Here is an 8,424-nt window from a genome sequence, read left to right as displayed (position 1 = left end):
TCGGATGCGATTGGGACGACTACCAGTGCCAACCCCTTATCCCGCGATGCGTCCGATACACAGATAGTTCCAAGGCGGCCGAGGAGCCTCACCGCATATCAATCGGGGTGCGAGGCGAGGGATGGGGCGGGAAGGCCCCAACGGCTAGACGGAAGAGGCTTCAGGGCCACCTCGGAATGGTCCAAGCATCGGACGCGCTTGGGGCGACTGCCAGTGCCAACCCCTTATCCCGCGATGCGTCCGATACACAGATGGTTCCAAGGCGGCCGAGGAGCCTCACCGCATAGCAATCGGGGGTGCGAGGCGAGGGATGGGGCGGGAAGGCCCCAACGGCTAGACGGAAGAGGCTTCAGGGCCGCCTAGGAATGGTCCAAGCATCGGACACGCTTGGGGCGACTACCAGTGACAGCCCCCTATCCCGCGATGCGTCCGATACGAAGATGGTTCCAAGGCGGCCGAGGAGCCTCACCGCATAGCAATCGGGGTGCGAGGTGGGGGATGCGGCGAGATGGCCCCAACGGCTAGACGGAAGAGGCCACAGGGCCGCGTCGGAATAGTCCAAGCATCGGACGCGCTTGGGGCGACTACCAGTGACAACCCCTTATCCCGCGATGCGTCCGATACGAAGATAGTTCCAAGGCGGCCGAGGAGCCTCACCGCATAGCAATCGGGGTGCGAGGTGGGGGATGCGGCGAGATGGCCCCAACGGCTAGACGGAAGAGGCTGCAGGGCCGCCTCGGAATAGTCCAAGCATCGGACGCGCTTGGGGCCACTACCAGTGACAACCCCTTATCCCGCGATGCGTCCGATACGAAGATAGTTCCAAGGCGGCCGAAGAGCCTCACCGCATAGCAATCGGGGTGCGAGGTGGGGGATGCGGCGAGATGGCCCCAACGGCTAGACGGAAGAGGCCACAGGGCCGCCTCGGAATAGTCCAAGCATCGGACGCGCTTGGGGCGACTACCAGTGACAACCCCTTATCCCGCGATGCGTCCGATACGAAGATAGTTCCCAGGCGGCCGAGGAGCCTCACCGCATAGCAATCGGGGTGCGAGGCGAGGGATGCGGCGAGATGGCCCCAAAGGCTAGACGGAAGAGGCTGCAGGGCTGCCTCGGAATAGTCCAAGCATCGGACGCGCTTGGGGCGACTACCACTGCCAACCCCTTATCCCGCGATGCGTCCGATACACAGATAGTTCCGAGGCGGCCGAGGAGGTGGGGGATGCAGCGAGATGGCCCCAACGGCTAGACGGAAGAGGCTGCAGGGCCGCCTCGGAATAGTCCAAGCATCGGACGCGCTTGGGGCGACTACCAGTGACAACCCCTTATCCCGCGATGCGTCCGATACACAGATAGTTCCGAGGCGGCCAAGGAGCCTCACCGCATAGCAATCGTGGTGCGAGGTGGGGGATGCGGCGAGATGGCCCCAACGGCTAGACGGAAGAGGCTGCAGGGCCGCCTCGGAATGGTCCAAGCATCGGATGCGCTTGGGGCGACTACCACTGCCAACCCCTTATCCCGCGATGCGTCCGATACACAGATAGTTCCAAGGCGGCCGAGGAGCCTCACAGCATAGCAATCAGGGTGCGAGGCGAGGGATGCGGCGAGAAAGCCCCAACGGCTAGAGGGAAGAGGCTTCAGGTCCGCCTCGGAATGGTCCAAGCATCGGACGCGCTTGGGGCGACTACCAGTGACAACCCCTTATCCCGCGACGCGTCCGATACACAGATAGTTCCAAGGCGGCCGAGGAGCCTCACCGCATAGCAATCGGGGTGCGAGGCGAGGGATGCGGCGAGAAGGACCCAACGGCTACACGGAAGAGGCTTCGGGGCCGCCTCGGAATGGTCCAAGCATCGGACGCGCTTGGGGCGACTACCAGTGACAACCCCTTATCCCGCGACGCGTCCGATACACAGATAGTTCCAAGGCGGCCGAGGAGCCTCACCGCATAGCAATCGGGGTGCGAGGCGAGGGATGCGGCGAGAAGGACCCAACGGCTAGACGGAAGAGGCTTCGGGGCCGCCTCGGAATGGTCCAAGCATCGGACGCGCTTGGGGCGACTACCAGTGACAACCCCTTATCCCGCGACGCGTCCGATACACAGATAGTTCCAAGGCGGCCGAGGAGCCTCACCGCATAGCAATCGGGGTGCGAGGCGAGGGATGCGGCGAGAAGGACCCAACGGCTAGACGGAAGAGGCTTCGGGTCCGCCTCGGAATGGTCCAAGCATCGGACGCGCTTGGGGCGACTACCAGTGACAACCCCTTATCCCGCGACGCGTCCGATACACAGATAGTTCCGAGGCGGCCGAGGAGCCTCACCGCATAGCAATCGGGGTGCGAGGCGAAGGATGCGGCGAGAAGGACCCAACGGCTAGACGGAAGAGGCTTCGGGTCCGCCTCGGAATGGTCCAAGCATCGGACGCGCTTGGGGCGACTACCAGTGACAACCCCTTATCCCGCGACGCGTCCGATACACAGATAGTTCCAAGGCGGCCGAGGAGCCTCACCGCATAGCAATCGGGGTGCGAGGCGAGGGATGCGGCGAGAAGGACCCAACGGCTAGACGGAAGAGGCTTCGGGTCCGCCTCGGAATGGTCCAAGCATCGGACGCGCTTGGGGCGACTACCAGTGACAACCCCTTATCCCGCGACGCGTCCGATACACAGATAGTTCCGAGGCGGCCGAGGAGCCTCACCGCATAGCAATCGGGGTGCGAGGCGAAGGATGCGGCGAGAAGGACCCAACGGCTAGACGGAAGAGGCTTCGGGTCCGCCTCGGAATGGTCCAAGCATCGGACGCGCTTGGGGCGACTACCAGTGACAACCCCTTATCCCGCGACGCTTCCGATACACAGATAGTTCCAAGGCGGCCGAGGAGCCTCACCGCATAGCAATCGGGGTGCGAGGCGAGGGATGCGGCGAGAAGGACCCAACGGCTAGACGGAAGAGGCTTCAGGGCCGCCTCGGAATGGTCCAAGCATCGAACGCGCTTGGGGCGACTACCAGTGACAACCCCTTATCCCGCGACGCGTCCGATACACAGATAGTTCCGAGGCGGCCGAGGAGCCTCACCGCATAGCAATCGGGGTGCGAGGCGAGGGATGCGGCGAGAAGGACCCAACGGCTAGACGGAAGAGGCTTCAGGGCCGCCTCGGAATGGTCCAAGCATCGGACGCGCTTGGGGCGACTACCAGTGACAACCCCTTATCCCGCGACGCGTCCGATACACAGATAGTTCCGAGGCGGCCGAGGAGCCTCACCGCATAGCAATCGGGGTGCGAGGCGAGGGATGCGGCGAGAAGGACCCAACGGCTAGACGGAAGAGGCTTCAGGGCCGCCTCGGAATGGTCCAAGCATCGGACGCGCTTGGGGCGACTACCAATGACAACCCCTTATCCCGCGACGCGTCCGATACACAGATAGTTCCGAGGCGGCCGAGGAGCCTCACCGCATAGCAATCGGGGTGCGAGGCGAGGGATGCGGCGAGAAGGACCCAACGGCTAGACGGAAGAGGCTTCAGGGCCGCCTCGGAATGGTCCAAGCATCGGACGCGCTTGGGGCGACTACCAGTGACAACCCCTTATCCCGCGACGCGTCCGATACACAGATAGTTCCGAGGCGGCCGAGGAGCCTCACCGCATAGCAATCGGGGTGCGAGGCGAGGGATGCGGCGAGAAGGACCCAACGGCTAGACGGAAGAGGCTTCAGGGCCGCCTCGGAATGGTCCAAGCATCGGACGCGCTTGGGGCGACTACCGTTGCCAACCCCTTATCCCGCGATGCGTCTGATACACAGATAGTTCCGAGGCGGCCGAGGAGCCTCACCGCATAGCAATCGGGTTGCGAGGCAGATTATTGGGAAGGGAACCCCCTGGGATGCGGCTCAAGCAGTGCCCAAAGGGACTGGAATGCGGAATCACATCGAGAGACCCAAATGCTATACGAGGGCTCAAATCGAATTATCGATTTGGCCACGACATGGACGCATCGGAACGACTACCTTTGCCGAACCACTCGCAATTGCATCCATACCGAAACCAATAGACATTTCCGTTAGAGCCCTCGCATAGCATTCGGGAATCTCGCATGCCCCTCTAAATCGACCAATGCTGGCGCTCAATGAAAATCCGAGCGCTACCACCGTTCGAGCGCCAGCATTGGTCGAGTTAGAGGGGCACGGGGGAGAATGCTCCAGTCAACACCTCCCCTATATAAGTTATTTGTCCGATTCTCGCACAACCGTAGTCTGCCTCGTCGAATCAAACAACGGTCCCAGATTCCGACTTCCGTTCCGTAGAGACCCAAAAGCTAGATGGAGGCTCGCAAGAAAGAGAGTCGGCGCATAGCAATCGGGTTTCTCGAACGTTTAGGGACCGAGCTCACTTGCGGATAGGGCAAAATCCGCCAAGCAACCCAAAAGCTAGACGGGGGCTCGAATCGAATCGCCTAGGCGGCCACAACAACGACGTGTTGGATCGACTACCAGTGCCAAACCATTCAGCAAGACTAGTCTGTGTCGAGGCCGGATAGAGATTCTCAGAGAGCGCCCGCATAGCATTTAGGAGACCTGCCGCGTCCCTCACACTCGACAAATGGTGGTGCACGTTTATAAATCCGAGCGATCCCAACCCTTTCAAGCACCAACATCGGTCGAGATAGAGGGGCACGGAGGGGGCTGCGTGAGACAACACAGTCCCCTATATAAGTTATTTGTCCGATTCTCACACATCCGAAGAATGGTCATCAAATCGGACAACAGCCCAAACTTCCGACTTCCGTCCCAGAAAGCCCAAGAGCTATCTAAAACGTTCATGGCCGGAACTCGATCGCGGCTATACCAGTCCGCCAAGCAACCCAAAAGCTAGACTGGAGCTCTAGTCGAATCACCTCTGTGGCCATTGCAAGGACGTGTTGGAGCGACTACCATTGCCGAACCATTCCGCAGGTCGAGTCCATACCAAGGCCGCATAGAGATTCACGATGAGCTCCTGCATAGCAATCAGGAGACTTGCCGTGTCCATCACAATCGATAAATCCTGGTGCAAGATTTTTGCATCCGAGCGCTCCAACCAGTCGAGCACCAGCATCAATCGACATAAACGGGCACGGGGGGAGGATGCTCGAGAACACTACCTCCCCTATATAAGTTATTTGTCCGATTCTCAAGCAGCCGAAGTCTGGTCATCGAATCGGGTCAAAGACCACAACTTCCGACTTTACCCACAATGCAAGTCATCGAATCGAACATCGGCCCCCGAGTCGGACTCCATGCGTATGTCAGGTCATCGGACCCAAATTCCGCCTTCCTGCGCATGGCGGGCCATCAATATCAACTCGGTCATCGGACCCAAACTCCGCCTTTTTGCGTATGGCACGCCTTCAAATCGGTCATCGGACCCAAATTCCGCCTTCCTGTGCATGGCGGGCCATCAACATCAACTCGGTCATCGGACCCAAATTCCGCCTTTCTGCGCATGGCACGCCATCAACTCGGTCATCGGACCCAAATTCCGCCTTCCTGCGCATGGCAGGTCATCGGACACAAATTCAGACCTCGCCAATATGCCTACGTATCGAATCGGTCATCGGACCCAACTTCCGACTTCATCCATACTGTAGGGTCTTTGAGGTTGGCGCGGTGCGCTCAACCCAGGGAGTCGACCCATCGAAGCATACACCTCCCCTATATAAGCTATTTGTCCGATTCCCACACCTGTGTAGTTTGCACCTCTGACCAGGACATCGACCCCAACTTCCGAACTCGACTGCAACGACGGCACCAGCGCCTTGGTGCGCACCTTGCGACGCACAGTCCCAACATTCGCCTTCCTGCACATGGCAGGTCATCGGACCCAAATTCCGACCTCGCGAGTATGCCTACATATCGAATCGGTCATCGGACCCAACTTCCGACTTCATCCATACCGTAGGGTCTTTGAGGTTGGCGCGGTGCGCTCAACCCGGGGAGTCGACCCAACGAAGCATACACCTCCCCTATATAAGCTATTTGTCCGATTCCCACACCTGTGTAGTTTGCACCTCCGATCAAGACATCGACCCCAACTTCCGAACTCGCCTCCAACGACCGAACCAGCGCCTTGGTGCGCACCTTGCAACGCACAGTGCCAACATTCGCCTTCCTGCACGTGGCAGGTCATCGGACCCAAATTCCGACCTCGCGAGTATGCCTACATATCGAATCGGTCATCGGACCCAACTTCCGACTTCATCCATACCGTAGGGTCTTTGAGGTTGGCGCGGTGCGCTCAACCCGGGGAGTCGACCCAACGAAGCATACACCTCCCCTATATAAGCTATTTGTCCGATTCCCACACCTGTGTAGCTTGCACCTCCGATCAGGACATCGACCCCAACTTCCGAACTCGACTAAAAAGACCGCACCAGCGCCTTGGTGTGCACCTTGCAACGCACAGTGTCAACATTCGCCTTCCTGCACATGGCAGGTCATCGGACCCAAATTCCGACCTCATGAGCATACCTACTAATCGAATCGGTCATCGGACCCAACTTCCGACTTCATCCATACCGTAGGGTCTTTGAGGTTGGCGCGGTGCGCTCAACCTGGGGAGTCGACCCATCGAAGCATACACCTCCCCTATATAAGCTATTTGTCCGATTCCGACACCTGTGTAGTTTGCACCTCCGCTCAGGACATCGACCCCAACTTCCGAACTCGCCTGCAACGACCGAACCAGCGCCTTGGTGCGCACCAAAAGTGCGCACTTTTGGAGGGCACTTTTCTGCGCTCCAAAGGTGCGCACTTTTGGAGGGCACTTTTTGGAGGGCACTTTTCTGCGCTCCAAAGGTGCGCACTTTTGGAGGGCACTTTTTGGAGGGCACTTTTCTGCGCTCCAAAGGTGCGCACTTTTGGAGGGCACTTTTTGGAGGGCACTTTTCTGCGCTCCAAAGGTGCGCACTTTTGGAGGGCACTTTTTGGAGGGCACTTTTCTGCGCTCCAAAGGTGCGCACTTTTGGAGGGCACTTTTTGGAGGGCACTTTTCTGCGCTCCAAAGGTGCGCACTTTTGGAGGGCACTTTTTGGAGGGCACTTTTCTGCGCTCCAAAGGTGCGCACTTTTGGAGGGCACTTTTTGGAGGGCACTTTTCTGCGCTCCAAAGGTGCGCACTTTTGGAGGGCACTTTTTGGAGGGCACTTTTCTGCGCTCCAAAGGTGCGCACTTTTGGAGGGCACTTTTTGGAGGGCACTTTTCTGCGCTCCAAAGGTGCGCACTTTTGGAGGGCACTTTTGTGCACTCCAAAGGTGCGCACTTTTGGAGGGCACTTTTCCTGTGCTCCAAAGGTGCACACCTAGGTGAGCACCTTCGACCACACCTTGTAGCACACCAAACTCTGACTTTCGACTTCATCCGCAATGCAGGGTCTTTGAGGTTGGCGCAATGCGCACAACCAGGGGAGTCGACCCATCAAACCCAACACCTCCCCTATATAAGCTATTTGTCTGATTCTCATACATGCGTAGCCTGCAGGAGCAATTAGGACATCGACCCCAACTTTCGGCTTCTAAACGAAAACAAGGTCTTTGAGGTTGGTGTAATGCGAACAACTAGGGGAGTCAACCCATCAAACCCAACACCTCCCCTATATAAGCTATTTGTCTGATTCTCATACATGTGTAGTCTACAGGAGCAATTAGGACATCGACCCCAACTTTTGACTTCTTAACGAAAACAAGGTCTTTGAGGTTGACGTAATGCGCACAACCAGGGGAGTCGACCCATCAAACCCAACACCTCCCCTATATAAGCTATTTGTCCGATTCTCATACATGTGTAGCCTGCAGGAGCCATTAGGACATTGACCCCAACTTTTGACTTCTTAACGAAAACAAGGTCTTTGAGGTTGGCGTAATGCGCACAACCAAGGGAGTTGACCCATCAAACCCAACACCTCCCCTATATAAGCTATTTGTCTGATTCTCATACATGTGTAGCCTGCAACAACGATTAGGACATCCACCCCAACTTCTGAATTCGTCTGCGTTGACCGCACCAAAGGTGCACGCCTTGGTGCTCACCAAAATCCGACTTCCGACTTCTTCTGCTATGCGGGGTCTTTGAGGTTGGCGCAGTGCGCACAACCAGGGGAGTCAACCCACCGAATGCAACACCTCCCCTATATAAGCTATTTGTCTGATTCTCATACATGCGTAGACTGCAGCAATGATTAGGACATCCACCCCAACTTTTGACTTCTTAAACAAGACAGGGTCTTTGAAGTTGGTGCAGTGCACACAACCAGGGGAGTCGACCCATCAAACGCAACACCTCCCCTATATAAAGCTATTTGTCCGATTCTCATACGTGTAGTCTGCAGCAGCGATTAGGACATCGACCCCAACTTCCGAATTCGTTTGCATTGACCGCACCAAAGGTGCACGCCTTGGT

Source organism: Cryptomeria japonica, unplaced genomic scaffold, assembly GCF_030272615.1.
Source record: "Cryptomeria japonica unplaced genomic scaffold, Sugi_1.0 HiC_scaffold_365, whole genome shotgun sequence".
Classification (NCBI taxonomy): domain Eukaryota; kingdom Viridiplantae; phylum Streptophyta; class Pinopsida; order Cupressales; family Cupressaceae; genus Cryptomeria; species Cryptomeria japonica.
The sequence above is the reverse complement of the archived record's forward strand: the minus strand, read 5'-3'. Positions refer to the sequence as shown.